General features: G+C 34.4%; 1 protein-coding gene and 1 pseudogene across 1 annotated transcript in view; both read right to left on the bottom strand.

The window, feature by feature from the left end:
- LOC139168875 (synaptotagmin-1) overlaps positions 1–17,659 on the bottom strand; it is a 455,513-nt gene that overhangs the window by 172,243 nt on the left and 265,611 nt on the right. The gene's annotated exons all lie outside the window — the stretch shown is intronic.
- Positions 109–11,315, bottom strand: LOC139168876 (NADH-ubiquinone oxidoreductase chain 2-like; annotated as a pseudogene).

The following is a 17,659-nucleotide window of genomic DNA, read 5'->3' as shown; positions in this document are numbered from 1 at the left end:
ATTGTGGGTCCTGTGGCTTCTTGTAGGGTAAGTTGGGTTGCGTATGGCACTGAGAACCACAGGATTGTAATTTGGCCATGACAAGGCCATGTAATTGATTTTACTAGGTTCTCGAGGATAGAGCATGAGTATGCGGTTAATTTGAAATTAATGGATGGCAGTTAGATCTGCCTTTTCTCGGGTCAGGGTCACTCTAAGTGGGAAATTAGGTCCCGGATTGGGGCGTACGAGTTGTTTAATAAGAATGTTGGCTCAACGTGGGTATGTTGAGGCGGCGGGGTACCATAAAATCATTCAATGTGTGTTTTTTTTCCGAGAGGTATAAAGAGCTCTCGTTTGTATGCGAGAGCTTCTCAGACAATGAATAGGGATATAAGTACAGCAATAAGGGAGATGGTAGATCCAATTGATGATATTGTATTTCACAGTGTAAAAGCATCTGGAAAGTCAGAATATCGTCGTGGTATACCAGATAAGCCTAAGAAATGTTGGGGAAAAAATGTTATATTTACTCCAATGAATATCACTCAGAATTGGGTTTTTGTTAGCGTTTGATTAAGTGTAAAACCTGTAAATAGTGGGAATCAGTGTGTGAGTCCTCCTATAATGGCAAATACCGCCCCTATTGATAAAACGTAGTGAAAATGTGCTACAACATAATAGGTGTCGTGGAGCACGATATCTAGAGATGAGTTTGCTAAAATAATACCTGTTATTCCGCCAACAGTGAATAAAAAAATGAAACCGAGGGCTCAGTAGATTGGGGCTTCTCATTTAATTTGGCCTCCTGTCAGGGTGGCTAATCAGCCAAAGACTTTAATTCCTGTAGGAATTGCAATAATTATTGTTGCTGCTGTAAAGTAGGCTCGGCTATCAATATCTAGGCCTACTGTAAATATATGGTGAGCTCATACAACAAAGCCTAAAATTGCAATTGACATTATTGCTCAGATTATGCTTGTATATCCAAATGTGTTTTTTTTTCCTGTGTGGAAAGTGATAATGCTTGAGATAATTCCGAATCCGGGTAAAATAAGAATATAAACTTCTGGGTGGCCAAAGAATCAAAATAAATGTTGAAATAGTACTGGGTCTCCGCCCCCTGCTGGGTCAAAAAAAGAAGTGTTGATGTTACGGTCTGTTAGAAGTATAGTGATTGCTGCTGCTAGTACTGGGAGAGCTAGAAGAAGTATAATAGCGGTAATTAATACAGATCAAACAAATAAGGGGATATTAAATATTGGTATTGATTTGGGTTTTATGTTAATACATGTTGTAATAAAGTTAATTGCCCCTAGGATAGAGGAGGCTCCTGCCAGATGAAGAGAGAAAATGGCCAAGTCTACTGATGGGCCTGAATGAACTAGGTTTCCTGAGAGTGGGGGGTATACTGTTCAGCCAGTGCCTGCCCCTGCTTCTACGTATGAGGAGGAAAGGAGGAGGATAAGTGCTGGTGGTAAGAGTCAGAAGCTTATGTTGTTTATTCGCGGGAAGGCTATGTCTGGGGCTCCAATTATTAGTGGGATTAGTCAGTTTCCGAAGCCCCCAATTATAATGGGTATAACTATGAAAAAGATTATAATAAATGCGTGGGCTGTAACTAACACGTTAAAAATTTGATCGCTTCCAAAGAGCGAGCCTGGTTGTGTTAGTTCTATTCGTATGAGTATGCTTAGGCATGCTCCGATGAGACCAGATCAGGCTCCAAATAGAAGGTATAGGGTTCCAATATCTTTGTGGTTTGTTGAGAATAATCAACGGGAAATAAACACTGGTAGTATGGCTGATTAAAGCGGTAATCTGTAAAATTACATATAGGAAATAACCTTACTGTTAACCCTGAAGTGAAAAATCATATTAGATTGCAAATCTGAAGGAGGCTGTTGCCCAGGGTTTAGGTGGGTGTAATATTACTATGTTTGTAGGGAAATTAGGTCACCCTGTCTAGCTAGGGTGAATATTTGGGTATTCATCCCGAAATATGCTAGAATAAAAGTAAAACTTTGACACTTAGTACTTTTTTGATAAAATATAAGTAAAAGTAGGAAAATCCCTAATAATAGTGATGGAGTACACCCCCTCCCCGCCCCGCTGCTCCGTTTTTTCTTGGTGCCCAAAAACGGAGAAGCTAGGCTGTAGTCCGTTGATGGGTGTAGATACAGTCCATGTGTTTATTATTTGTAGGGAAATTAGGTCACCCTGTCTAGCTAGGGTGAATATTTGGGTATTCATCCCGAAATATGCTAGAATAAAAGTAAAACTTTGACACTTAGTACTTTTTTGATAAAATATAAGTAAAAGTAGGAAAATCCCTAATAATAGTGATGGAGTACACCCCCTCCACGCCCCCTGCCCGGGTTCTCCGTTTTTTTCTTGGTGCCCAAAAACGGAGAAGCTAGGCTGTAGTCCGTTGATGGATGTAGATACAGTCCATGTGTTTATTATTTGTAGGGAAATTAGGTCACCCTGTCTAGCTAGGGTGAATATTTGGGTATTCATCCCGAAATATGCTAGAATAAAAGTAAAACTTTGACACTTAGTACTTTTTTGATAAAATATAAGTAAAAGTAGGAAAATCCCTAATAATAGTGATGGAGTACACCCCCACTCTCGATATCTGGGTATTGTTTAAGAGTGTGTAGTATAGAGCTAGTGGCAGTAATTTGTAGAATTATGTATAAGAGAATCTTTTACTATTTAGGGTGTTTGTTCAAAATATACTTTTGTGCTATAAGATAAGAGCTGGCTGCATTAGCTCTAAATCTGTATAGGGGTTAGGTATATTCTTGAAGAGTCTTATATTATTTGTAGGGAAATTAGGTCACCCTGTCTAGCTAGGGTGAATATTTGGGTATTCATCCCGAAATATGCTAGAATAAAAGTAAAACTTTGACACTTAGTACTTTTTTGATAAAATATAAGTAAAAGTAGGAAAATCCCTAATAATAGTGATGGAGTACACCCCCCTCCCCGCCCCGCTGCCCGGGTTCTCCGTTTTTTTCTTGGTGCCCAAAAACGGAGAAGCTAGGCTGTAGTCCGTTGATGGGTGTAGATACAGTCCATGTGTTTATTATTTGTAGGGAAATTAGGTCACCCTGTCTAGCTAGGGTGAATATTTGGGTATTCATCCCGAAATATGCTAGAATAAAAGTAAAACTTTGACACTTAGTACTTTTTTGATAAAATATAAGTAAAAGTAGGAAAATCCCTAATAATAGTGATGGAGTACACCCCCCTCCCCGCCCCGCTGCCCGGGTTCTCCGTTTTTTTCTTGGTGCCCAAAAACGGAGAAGCTAGGCTGTAGTCCGTTGATGGGTGTAGATACAGTCCATGTGTTTATTATTTGTAGGGAAATTAGGTCACCCTGTCTAGCTAGGGTGAATATTTGGGTATTCATCCCGAAATATGCTAGAATAAAAGTAAAACTTTGACACTTAGTACTTTTTTGATAAAATATAAGTAAAAGTAGGAAAATCCCTAATAATAGTGATGGAGTACACCCCCTCCACGCCCCGCTGCCCGGGTTCTCCGTTTTTTTCTTGGTGCCCAAAAACGGAGAAGCTAGGCTGTAGTCCGTTGATGGATGTAGATACAGTCCATGTGTTTATTATTTGTAGGGAAATTAGGTCACCCTGTCTAGCTAGGGTGAATATTTGGGTATTCATCCCGAAATATGCTAGAATAAAAGTAAAACTTTGACACTTAGTACTTTTTTGATAAAATATAAGTAAAAGTAGGAAAATCCCTAATAATAGTGATGGAGTACACCCCCACTCTCGATATCTGGGTATTGTTTAAGAGTGTGTAGTATAGAGCTAGTGGCAGTAATTTGTAGAATTATGTATAAGAGAATCTTTTACTATTTAGGGTGTTTGTTCAAAATATACTTTTGTGCTATAAGATAAGAGCTGGCTGCATTAGCTCTAAATCTGTATAGGGGTTAGGTATATTCTTGAAGAGTCTTATATTATTTGTAGGGAAATTAGGTCACCCTGTCTAGCTAGGGTGAATATTTGGGTATTCATCCCGAAATATGCTAGAATAAAAGTAAAACTTTGACACTTAGTACTTTTTTGATAAAATATAAGTAAAAGTAGGAAAATCCCTAATAATAGTGATGGAGTACACCCCCCTCCACGCCCCGCTGCCCGGGTTCTCCGTTTTTTTCTTGGTGCCCAAAAACGGAGAAGCTAGGCTGTAGTCCGTTGATGGGTGTAGATACAGTCCATGTGTTTATTATTTGTAGGGAAATTAGGTCACCCTGTCTAGCTAGGGTGAATATTTGGGTATTCATCCCGAAATATGCTAGAATAAAAGTAAAACTTTGACACTTAGTACTTTTTTGATAAAATATAAGTAAAAGTAGGAAAATCCCTAATAATAGTGATGGAGTACATCCCCTCCACGCCCCGCTGCCCGGGTTCTCCGTTTTTTTCTTGGTGCCCAAAAACGGAGAAGCTAGGCTGTAGTCCGTTGATGGATGTAGATACAGTCCATGTGTTTATTATTTGTAGGGAAATTAGGTCACCCTGTCTAGCTAGGGTGAATATTTGGGTATTCATCCCGAAATATGCTAGAATAAAAGTAAAACTTTGACACTTAGTACTTTTTTGATAAAATATAAGTAAAAGTAGGAAAATCCCTAATAATAGTGATGGAGTACACCCCCTCCACGCCCCGCTGCCCGGGTTCTCCGTTTTTTTCTTGGTGCCCAAAAACGGAGAAGCTAGGCTGTAGTCCGTTGATGGGTGTAGATACAGTCCATGTGTTTATTATTTGTAGGGAAATTAGGTCACCCTGTCTAGCTAGGGTGAATATTTGGGTATTCATCCCGAAATATGCTAGAATAAAAGTAAAACTTTGACACTTAGTACTTTTTTGATAAAATATAAGTAAAAGTAGGAAAATCCCTAATAATAGTGATGGAGTACACCCCCTCCACGCCCCGCTGCCCGGGTTCTCCGTTTTTTTCTTGGTGCCCAAAAACGGAGAAGCTAGGCTGTAGTCCGTTGATGGGTGTAGATACAGTCCATGTGTTTATTATTTGTAGGGAAATTAGGTCACCCTGTCTAGCTAGGGTGAATATTTGGGTATTCATCCCGAAATATGCTAGAATAAAAGTAAAACTTTGACACTTAGTACTTTTTTGATAAAATATAAGTAAAAGTAGGAAAATCCCTAATAATAGTGATGGAGTACACCCCCACTCTCGATATCTGGGTATTGTTTAAGAGTGTGTAGTATAGAGCTAGTGGCAGTAATTTGTAGAATTATGTATAAGAGAATCTTTTACTATTTAGGGTGTTTGTTCAAAATATACTTTTGTGCTATAAGATAAGAGCTGGCTGCATTAGCTCTAAATCTGTATAGGGGTTAGGTATATTCTTGAAGAGTCTTATATTATTTGTAGGGAAATTAGGTCACCCTGTCTAGCTAGGGTGAATATTTGGGTATTCATCCCGAAATATGCTAGAATAAAAGTAAAACTTTGACACTTAGTACTTTTTTGATAAAATATAAGTAAAAGTAGGAAAATCCCTAATAATAGTGATGGAGTACACTCCCACTCTCGATATCTGGGTATTGTTTAAGAGTGTGTAGTATAGAGCTAGTGGCAGTAATTTGTAGAATTATGTATAAGAGAATCTTTTACTATTTAGGGTGTTTGTTCAAAATATACTTTTGTGCTATAAGATAAGAGCTGGCTGCATAGCTCTAAATCTGTATAGGGGTTAGGTATATTCTTGAAGAGTCTTATATTATTTGTAGGGAAATTAGGTCACCCTGTCTAGCTAGGGTGAATATTTGGGTATTCATCCCGAAATATGCTAGAATAAAAGTAAAACTTTGACACTTAGTACTTTTTTGATAAAATATAAGTAAAAGTAGGAAAATCCCTAATAATAGTGATGGAGTACACCCCCACTCTCGATATCTGGGTATTGTTTAAGAGTGTGTAGTATAGAGCTAGTGGCAGTAATTTGTAGAATTATGTATAAGAGAATCTTTTACTATTTAGGGTGTTTGTTCAAAATATACTTTTGTGCTATAAGATAAGAGCTGGCTGCATTAGCTCTAAATCTGTATAGGGGTTAGGTATATTCTTGAAGAGTCTTATATTATTTGTAGGGAAATTAGGTCACCCTGTCTAGCTAGGGTGAATATTTGGGTATTCATCCTGAAATATGCTAGAATAAAAGTAAAACTTTGACACTTAGTACTTTTTTGATAAAATATAAGTAAAAGTAGGAAAATCCCTAATAATAGTGATGGAGTACACCCCCACTCTCGATATCTGGGTATTGTTTAAGAGTGTGTAGTATAGAGCTAGTGGCAGTAATTTGTAGAATTATGTATAAGAGAATCTTTTACTATTTAGGGTGTTTGTTCAAAATATACTTTTGTGCTATAAGATAAGAGCTGGCTGCATTAGCTCTAAATCTGTATAGGGGTTAGGTATATTCTTGAAGAGTCTTATATTATTTGTAGGGAAATTAGGTCACCCTGTCTAGCTAGGGTGAATATTTGGGTATTCATCCCGAAATATGCTAGAATAAAAGTAAAACTTTGACACTTAGTACTTTTTTGATAAAATATAAGTAAAAGTAGGAAAATCCCTAATAATAGTGATGGAGTACACCCCCACTCTCGATATCTGGGTATTGTTTAAGAGTGTGTAGTATAGAGCTAGTGGCAGTAATTTGTAGAATTATGTATAAGAGAATCTTTTACTATTTAGGGTGTTTGTTCAAAATATACTTTTGTGCTATAAGATAGGAGCTGGCTGCATTAGCTCTAAATCTGTATAGGGGTTAGGTATATTCTTGAAGAGTCTTATATTATTTGTAGGGAAATTAGGTCACCCTGTCTAGCTAGGGTGAATATTTGGGTATTCATCCCGAAATATGCTAGAATAAAAGTAAAACTTTGACACTTAGTACTTTTTTGATAAAATATAAGTAAAAGTAGGAAAATCCCTAATAATAGTGATGGAGTACACTCCCACTCTCGATATCTGGGTATTGTTTAAGAGTGTGTAGTATAGAGCTAGTGGCAGTAATTTGTAGAATTATGTATAAGAGAATCTTTTACTATTTAGGGTGTTTGTTCAAAATATACTTTTGTGCTATAAGATAAGAGCTGGCTGCATAGCTCTAAATCTGTATAGGGGTTAGGTATATTCTTGAAGAGTCTTATATTATTTGTAGGGAAATTAGGTCACCCTGTCTAGCTAGGGTGAATATTTGGGTATTCATCCCGAAATATGCTAGAATAAAAGTAAAACTTTGACACTTAGTACTTTTTTGATAAAATATAAGTAAAAGTAGGAAAATCCCTAATAATAGTGATGGAGTACACCCCCACTCTCGATATCTGGGTATTGTTTAAGAGTGTGTAGTATAGAGCTAGTGGCAGTAATTTGTAGAATTATGTATAAGAGAATCTTTTACTATTTAGGGTGTTTGTTCAAAATATACTTTTGTGCTATAAAATAAGAGCTGGCTGCATTAGCTCTAAATCTGTATAGGGGTTAGGTATATTCTTGAAGAGTCTTATATTATTTGTAGGGAAATTAGGTCACCCTGTCTAGCTAGGGTGAATATTTGGGTATTCATCCCGAAATATGCTAGAATAAAAGTAAAACTTTGACACTTAGTACTTTTTTGATAAAATATAAGTAAAAGTAGGAAAATCCCTAATAATAGTGATGGAGTACACTCCCACTCTCGATATCTGGGTATTGTTTAAGAGTGTGTAGTATAGAGCTAGTGGCAGTAATTTGTAGAATTATGTATAAGAGAATCTTTTACTATTTAGGGTGTTTGTTCAAAATATACTTTTGTGCTATAAGATAAGAGCTGGCTGCATAGCTCTAAATCTGTATAGGGGTTAGGTATATTCTTGAAGAGTCTTATATTATTTGTAGGGAAATTAGGTCACCCTGTCTAGCTAGGGTGAATATTTGGGTATTCATCCCGAAATATGCTAGAATAAAAGTAAAACTTTGACACTTAGTACTTTTTTGATAAAATATAAGTAAAAGTAGGAAAATCCCTAATAATAGTGATGGAGTACACCCCCTCCCTCGATATCTGGGTATTGTTTAAGAGTGTGTAGTATAGAGCTAGTGGCAGTAATTTGTAGAATTATGTATAAGAGAATCTTTTACTATTTAGGGTGTTTGTTCAAAATATACTTTTGTGCTATAAGATAAGAGCTGGCTGCATTAGCTCTAAATCTGTATAGGGGTTAGGTATATTCTTGAAGAGTCTTATATTATTTGTAGGGAAATTAGGTCACCCTGTCTAGCTAGGGTGAATATTTGGGTATTCATCCCGAAATATGCTAGAATAAAAGTAAAACTTTGACACTTAGTACTTTTTTGATAAAATATAAGTAAAAGTAGGAAAATCCCTAATAATAGTGATGGAGTACACTCCCACTCTCGATATCTGGGTATTGTTTAAGAGTGTGTAGTATAGAGCTAGTGGCAGTAATTTGTAGAATTATGTATAAGAGAATCTTTTACTATTTAGGGTGTTTGTTCAAAATATACTTTTGTGCTATAAGATAAGAGCTGGCTGCATAGCTCTAAATCTGTATAGGGGTTAGGTATATTCTTGAAGAGTCTTATATTATTTGTAGGGAAATTAGGTCACCCTGTCTAGCTAGGGTGAATATTTGGGTATTCATCCCGAAATATGCTAGAATAAAAGTAAAACTTTGACACTTAGTACTTTTTTGATAAAATATAAGTAAAAGTAGGAAAATCCCTAATAATAGTGATGGAGTACACCCCCACTCTCGATATCTGGGTATTGTTTAAGAGTGTGTAGTATAGAGCTAGTGGCAGTAATTTGTAGAATTATGTATAAGAGAATCTTTTACTATTTAGGGTGTTTGTTCAAAATATACTTTTGTGCTATAAAATAAGAGCTGGCTGCATTAGCTCTAAATCTGTATAGGGGTTAGGTATATTCTTGAAGAGTCTTATATTATTTGTAGGGAAATTAGGTCACCCTGTCTAGCTAGGGTGAATATTTGGGTATTCATCCCGAAATATGCTAGAATAAAAGTAAAACTTTGACACTTAGTACTTTTTTGATAAAATATAAGTAAAAGTAGGAAAATCCCTAATAATAGTGATGGAGTACACTCCCACTCTCGATATCTGGGTATTGTTTAAGAGTGTGTAGTATAGAGCTAGTGGCAGTAATTTGTAGAATTATGTATAAGAGAATCTTTTACTATTTAGGGTGTTTGTTCAAAATATACTTTTGTGCTATAAGATAAGAGCTGGCTGCATAGCTCTAAATCTGTATAGGGGTTAGGTATATTCTTGAAGAGTCTTATATTATTTGTAGGGAAATTAGGTCACCCTGTCTAGCTAGGGTGAATATTTGGGTATTCATCCCGAAATATGCTAGAATAAAAGTAAAACTTTGACACTTAGTACTTTTTTGATAAAATATAAGTAAAAGTAGGAAAATCCCTAATAATAGTGATGGAGTACACCCCCACTCTCGATATCTGGGTATTGTTTAAGAGTGTGTAGTATAGAGCTAGTGGCAGTAATTTGTAGAATTATGTATAAGAGAATCTTTTACTATTTAGGGTGTTTGTTCAAAATATACTTTTGTGCTATAAAATAAGAGCTGGCTGCATTAGCTCTAAATCTGTATAGGGGTTAGGTATATTCTTGAAGAGTCTTATATTATTTGTAGGGAAATTAGGTCACCCTGTCTAGCTAGGGTGAATATTTGGGTATTCATCCCGAAATATGCTAGAATAAAAGTAAAACTTTGACACTTAGTACTTTTTTGATAAAATATAAGTAAAAGTAGGAAAATCCCTAATAATAGTGATGGAGTACACTCCCACTCTCGATATCTGGGTATTGTTTAAGAGTGTGTAGTATAGAGCTAGTGGCAGTAATTTGTAGAATTATGTATAAGAGAATCTTTTACTATTTAGGGTGTTTGTTCAAAATATACTTTTGTGCTATAAGATAAGAGCTGGCTGCATTAGCTCTAAATCTGTATAGGGCGGGGGCGGGTGTGTAGATTAAAGTCTGTTGGTTTAGGACAACTAGCTGTTAATTAGTTTTTGTGGGATCGAGGCCCACTAGTCTAGGGAGTCTTAGTTTAATTAAAATACCTGTGTTGCAATCAGGAGATGTAGTGTGTCTGTAGGCTCTATCAGGAACTAAAGTAGTCTTTTTTGGGGACTTTGAAGGTCTCTAGTTTGTATAACTTAAGTTCCTATATATGTGGTGATAGGGGAAGTAGGAGGGTTGAAGTGGTAGTGAGTAGTGAGGTGGTTACTGGGTGTTTTTTGTGTGTTGTGCGTCATTTTAATGATATTAGGGTGGTGTGTGGAGATAGGGTTAGGGTTGATGTGTAGATTAGTCGAATATAAAAGTATAGGCTAAGTAGGGAGGCTATAGCTATAATGGTGGCTTCGATTGTTATATTGGTATAAATTATTTTGTTTAGAATGAGTCATTTCGGCATGAATCCTGTTAATGGGGGTAGGCCGCTGAGTGACAAGGTGGTTATTGATAGGGTAGTTATTAGGTAGGGTGATGATATTCATAGTGTTCCGGTATCTTTAATTGTTGTTAGGGTTGAAGCGCTTATTAATATAAAGATTGGTGTAGTAGTTATGGAATAGATGATGAATGTAGTAATAGAGATGCTTGGTATAATGTAAATAGTTGCAAGGATTCAGCCCGTATGGGCAATTGATGAAAAGGCTATGAGTTTTCGTAGTTGGGTTTGATTTAGTCCGCCTAGGCCTCCCGTGGTTACAGATAGGGCTGCTACTATAAGTAGTAGGGTGGGGTTGGTTTTATTGTGAATAATAAATATAATCATAAGGGGGGCAATTTTCTGTCAGGTAAGAATTGTTAAGGATGTGAGTGTTGTTGTTCCTTGTGTTACTTGTGGTAATCAAAAGTGTAGTGGAGCGGCTGCTATTTTTATTAGTAGAGTCAGGGTGATAATAATAATTGTTGTTGGTTTAGATAGGAGGTGTATTTCTCAGTTTGAGGTATCGAGGGCATTTATTACTGTTGCAAATAGGAGGGCTGTGGAGGCTGTTGTTTGGGCGAGGAAATATTTGGTTGCGGCTTCGGTTCCTCGTGGATGGTTCGATTTGGAGATGATTGGGATTATTGATAGGGTGTTGATTTCTAAACAGACTCATGTTGTTAGCCAGTGAGTTGTAGAGGAAATTAGGCATGTACTTATGATGAGACTTGTGGTAACTGTAATTCAGGTTAGTGTATTAATTAGTAGGGGCCGGTTTGGCATTTTCGGGGTATGGGCCCGATAGCTTGTTTAGCTGACCTTACTAGAAAGTAGTATAGGGGTATTATTGAAAGTTTTGGGCTTTCAGATCCAAGTTCGAGTCTTGGCTTTCTAAATATTAAGGAGATGATTTGAACATCTGTGTTGAAGTTTTAAACTTTGGGCATGGCCTGGCTTTGCTACCTTAATAGAGAATCCCCGGATTTAATATTAGTAAAGGCAAATTAATTAATATTGTATAAAAATACTTTTTACAGTGAATTCTATTTATAATAGAGAATCTCCGGATTTAAATATAAGATAGGATAATTAATTAATAAATATGTGAAATCTTTTTCACAGATAATTTCTTTATGAAATAGAGAATCTCCGGATTTAATATTAGTAAAGGCAAATTAATTAATATTGTATAAAAATACTTTTTACAGTGAATTCTATTTATAATAGAGAATCCCCGGATTTAAATATAAGATAGGATAATTAATTAATAAATATGTGAAATCTTTTTCACAGATAATTTCTTTATGAAATAGAGAATCCCCGGATTTAATATTAGTAAAGGCAAATTAATTAATATTGTATAAAAATACTTTTTACAGTGAATTCTATTTATAATAGAGAATCCCCGGATTTAAATATAAGATAGGATAATTAATTAATAAATATGTGAAATCTTTTTCACAGATAATTTCTTTATGAAATAGAGAATCCCCGGATTTAATATTAGTAAAGGCAAATTAATTAATATTGTATAAAAATACTTTTTACAGTGAATTCTATTTATAATAGAGAATCCCCGGATTTAAATATAAGATAGGATAATTAATTAATAAATATGTGAAATCTTTTTCACAGATGATTTCTTTATGAAATAGAGAATCCCCGGATTTAATATTAGTAAAGGCAAATTAATTAATATTGTATAAAAATACTTTTTACAGTGAATTCTATTTATAATAGAGAATCCCCGGATTTAAATATAAGATAGGATAATTAATTAATAAATATGTGAAATCTTTTTCACAGATAATTTCTTTATGAAATAGAGAATCCCCGGATTTAATATTAGTAAAGGCAAATTAATTAATATTGTATAAAAATACTTTTTACAGTGAATTCTATTTATAATAGAGAATCCTCGGATTTAAATATAAGATAGGATAATTAATTAATAAATATGTGAAATCTTTTTCACAGATAATTTCTTTATGAAATAGAGAATCCCCGGATTTAATATTAGTAAAGGCAAATTAATTAATATTGTATAAAAATACTTTTTACAGTGAATTCTATTTATAATAGAGAATCCCCGGATTTAAATATAAGATAGGATAATTAATTAATAAATATGTGAAATCTTTTTCACAGATAATTTCTTTATGAAATAGAGAATCCCCGGATTTAATATTAGTAAAGGCAAATTAATTAATATTGTATAAAAATACTTTTTACAGTGAATTCTATTTATAATAGAGAATCCTCGGATTTAAATATAAGATAGGATAATTAATTAATAAATATGTGAAATCTTTTTCACAGATAATTTCTTTATGAAATAGAGAATCCCCGGATTTAATATTAGTAAAGGCAAATTAATTAATATTGTATAAAAATACTTTTTACAGTGAATTCTATTTATAATAGAGAATCCCCGGATTTAAATATAAGATAGGATAATTAATTAATAAATATGTGAAATCTTTTTCACAGATAATTTCTTTATGAAATAGAGAATCCCCGGATTTAAATATAAGATAGGATAATTAATTAATAAATATGTGAAATCTTTTTCACAGATAATTTCTTTATGAAATAGAGAATCCCCGGATTTAATATTAGTAAAGGCAAATTAATTAATATTGTATAAAAATACTTTTTACAGTGAATTCTATTTATAATAGAGAATCTCCGGATTTAAATATAAGATAGGATAATTAATTAATAAATATGTGAAATCTTTTTCACAGATAATTTCTTTATGAAATAGAGAATCCCCGGATTTAATATTAGTAAAGGCAAATTAATTAATATTGTATAAAAATACTTTTTACAGTGAATTCTATTTATAATAGAGAATCCCCGGATTTAAATATAAGATAGGATAATTAATTAATAAATATGTGAAATCTTTTTCACAGATAATTTCTTTATGAAATAGAGAATCCCCGGATTTAATATTAGTAAAGGCAAATTAATTAATATTGTATAAAAATACTTTTTACAGTGAATTCTATTTATAATAGAGAATCTCCGGATTTAAATATAAGATAGGATAATTAATTAATAAATATGTGAAATCTTTTTCACAGATAATTTCTTTATGAAATAGAGAATCCCCGGATTTAAATATTAGTAAAGGCAAATTAATTAATATTGTATAAAAATACTTTTTACAGTGAATTCTATTTATAATAGAGAATCCCCGGATTTAAATATAAGATAGGATAATTAATTAATAAATATGTGAAATCTTTTTCACAGATAATTTCTTTATGAAATAGAGAATCCCCGGATTTAATATTAGTAAAGGCAAATTAATTAATATTGTATAAAAATACTTTTTACAGTGAATTCTATTTATAATAGAGAATCTCCGGATTTAAATATAAGATAGGATAATTAATTAATAAATATGTGAAATCTTTTTCACAGATAATTTCTTTATGAAATAGAGAATCCCCGGATTTAAATATTAGTAAAGGCAAATTAATTAATATTGTATAAAAATACTTTTTACAGTGAATTCTATTTATAATAGAGAATCTCCGGATTTAAATATAAGATAGGATAATTAATTAATAAATATGTGAAATCTTTTTCACAGATAATTTCTTTATGAAATAGAGAATCCCCGGATTTAAATATTAGTAAAGGCAAATTAATTAATATTGTATAAAAATACTTTTTACAGTGAATTCTATTTATAATAGAGAATCCCCGGATTTAAATATAAGATAGGATAATTAATTAATAAATATGTGAAATCTTTTTCACAGATGATTTCTTTATGAAATAGAGAATCCCCGGATTTAAATATTAGTAAAGGCAAATTAATTAATATTGTATAAAAATACTTTTTACAGTGAATTCTACTTATAATAGAGAATCTCCGGATTTAAATATAAGATAGGATAATTAATTAATAAATATGTGAAATCTTTTTCACAGATAATTTCTTTATGAAATAGAGAATCCCCGGATTTAATATTAGTAAAGGCAAATTAATTAATATTGTATAAAAATACTTTTTACAGTGAATTCTATTTATAATAGAGAATCTCCGGATTTAAATATAAGATAGGATAATTAATTAATAAATATGTGAAATCTTTTTCACAGATATTTCTTTATGAAATAGAGAATCCCCGGATTTAATATTAGTAAAGGCAAATTAATTAATATTGTATAAAAATACTTTTTACAGTGAATTCTATTTATAATAGAGAATCCTCGGATTTAAATATAAGATAGGATAATTAATTAATAAATATGTGAAATCTTTTTCACAGATATGTAGGGGTTGTGCCTTTGAAAGTACAAAGGGGTTCATATGCAAGATGTAATGGTGCTTTATTATAAGAAAACGGGTTTGTTGGATTTTATTGATTAATTTGTCTTTCAAAATACGATATGATTTTTAAAAAATCAGGCTGCAAAAAAGTGTTTTGTGGGAAAATATCCAATAAAAATTTGTAGAGAATGGCTGGAGAGTAGTAGGAATAAGAAAAGTATGTCTAAAAACCATGGAAAGATTGTAATATATGGGGGAATATGCCAGATTAATAATATGTCCAATAAGCACTGGAACGTGGGTATGCTCAAGATGAACTGGAGTTGTACACGTCCGAGAGGAAGCCGCGGGCAAGGGGGGGTTGAAGAAAGCCGTTAAAAAATAAAAATTACCAGGGGTGGATCGAGCATGCGTGATCTAAACATGAGGGTGTATGTACCAATATAGAGGGTGCGATGAAGGCGTCGTAAAAAGCTGGGAATGAGGGATGGTTCCGGGCCATCGAAATGAACCTGAAAGAGTAACCAGTGGTCTCGTAAAAGGCACTGTGGGAGGAGTTACAATACATGGACGTGAAAAGCGGGACTGCCATGCTTTACGCTGAAGGATAGAGGATTTCTCGGGCTGGACTAGATCATGGGATACCAGTTGGAACAGGATATTCGTGAGTAATTATGAATAACGAGTCACGTCCCCAGACGTACCGTGCATGGAACGACCCAGAATATGAGGTGGATAAGGAGTGTGCTATTAAACCAATATGTCTTAATAATCATTAATATAAAATACTGGCTTATATGCGTGGGGCAAATCGTTAATGTGGATTATACATACTAACATATCGTACTAATCATTATTATACAATACTGGCTTATATGCATGGGGCAAATCACTTATGTGGATTATACATAGCAAAGTAAGACTAATGTATAAGAGATACATTAATCTATGGGCCGGGATACACCCCCGGAGGGGGCATATGGTCGGGGATACACCCCCGGAGGGGGCATATGAGAAGCGGGAATATTTAGTTCCGTGTCTACTCTATCAAAGTAGTCCTTTCTCAGGCACGCTTCTATTGTGGTGGAACACCAAATAGTGCTGTAGGAGAAGAGCAGTTTAGTAAGCATATTGCTAGGGTTAGTGGGAGAAATTGTTTTCATAGGAGGTGTATGAGTTGGTCATATCGGAATCGGGGGTATGAGGCGCGGGTTCATAGGAATATAGTTGTGAGGAGAGTTGTTTTTACTAGTAAATTTGTTGTAAATAGTGGTGAGAAGTTTGTGCCTGGGTTGAAGAATATCATTGTTGATAGGGTGTTTATTAATAGGATGTTGGTATATTCTGCTAGGAATAGTAGTGCGAATGGGCTTGCTGAGAATTCTACGTTGAATCCTGAAACTAGTTCAGATTCTCCTTCTGTTAGGTCAAAGGGTGAGCGGTTGGTTTCTGCTAGTGTGGATGTGAATCATATTATAGCTAGTGGTCAGGAGGATAGGAATAATCATAGTTTTTCTTGCGTCTCTGTGAAAGAGAGGAGTGAGTATCCACCAGAGTGGGTGGCTATTGAGATGATAATTAGGCCGAGTGTTACTTCATAGGAAATAATTTGTGCTACAGCTCGTATAGAGCCTAGTAGTGGGTATTTTGAGTTTGAAGACCATCCGGATCATAGGATGATGTAGGTGAATATGCCCGATATGGCTATAATAAATATAAGGCCTAAGTTTATGTTAATTAATGGGGTTGGTATTGGTATAGGTATTCAGGTGATTAGGGCTAGTGTGAGTGCTAGGATGGGTGAAAGTATAAATAGGATGGGTGATGATATGGAGGGTTTGGTTGATTCTTTAATAATTAGTTTTAGTCCGTCTGCGATTGGTTGGAGGAGGCCTTCTGGGCCTACGATGTTTGGGCCTTTGCGGTGTTGTATGTATCCTATTAATTTTCGCTCTAAGAGGGTGAGGAATGCGACAGCAATTAGGATAGGGAGAATGTAGAGAAGGGTGTTTATGGTGTTAAGAAAGATTGAGTAAATTATTAAGAGGTTTATCTTAATTAACCTTATCTTGGTTTAAAAATGGGGAGGTAGTATTTGGTTTGTAGTTAAGAGCGTATCTTTAGTATTGGCTCCGCTTCGTCGGTCCTTTCGTACTGGGCGGAGTGGTTAAACATAGATAGAAACCGACCTGGATTGCTCCGGTCTGAACTCAGATCACGTAGGACTGTTAATCGTTGAACAAACGAACCTTTAATAGCGGCTACACCATTGGGATGTCCTGATCCAACATCGAGGTCGTAAACCTTCTTTTTGATATGGACTCTTGAAGAAGATGGCGCTGTTATCCCTGGAGTAACTTGGTTCAATTATCAGGTGTACTGGGTCGTATGTGGCTTGTTGGCCTATGGGGTGATTGATGTCACTAATTTGGAAGTTCTTTTTTTTCCGAGGTCGCCCCAACCGAAAGTAATTATTATGTGGTTTAATAGTTTAGTTTAAGCTTCACAGGGTCTTCTGGTCTTGTGTGTTTATTCCAGCTTTTTTACTGGGAGATCAGTTTAATTGACTCACTATAAGAGACAGTTGAACCCTCATTTTGCCTTTCATACTAGTCCATAATTAGTGGACAAATGATTATGCTACCTTTGCACGGTTAGAGTACCGCGGCCGTTTAATTATTCACTGGGCAGGCGTTGCCTTTAATACTGTTAATAGGGCTAAAGGTTATGTTTTTGTTAAACAGTTGGGGTTTAGGTTGCCGAGTTCCTTTTATAGTGTTTAATCTTTCTTTTTAACGCTCCTGTGTTGGTGTCACAGTAATGGGGTAAGTGAGAA

This window comes from Erythrolamprus reginae, chromosome 6 (genome assembly GCF_031021105.1).
Source record: "Erythrolamprus reginae isolate rEryReg1 chromosome 6, rEryReg1.hap1, whole genome shotgun sequence".
Classification (NCBI taxonomy): Eukaryota; Metazoa; Chordata; class Lepidosauria; order Squamata; family Dipsadidae; genus Erythrolamprus; species Erythrolamprus reginae.
Note: the sequence above shows the minus strand (reverse complement) of the source record. Positions and strands in the feature narration are given on the sequence as shown.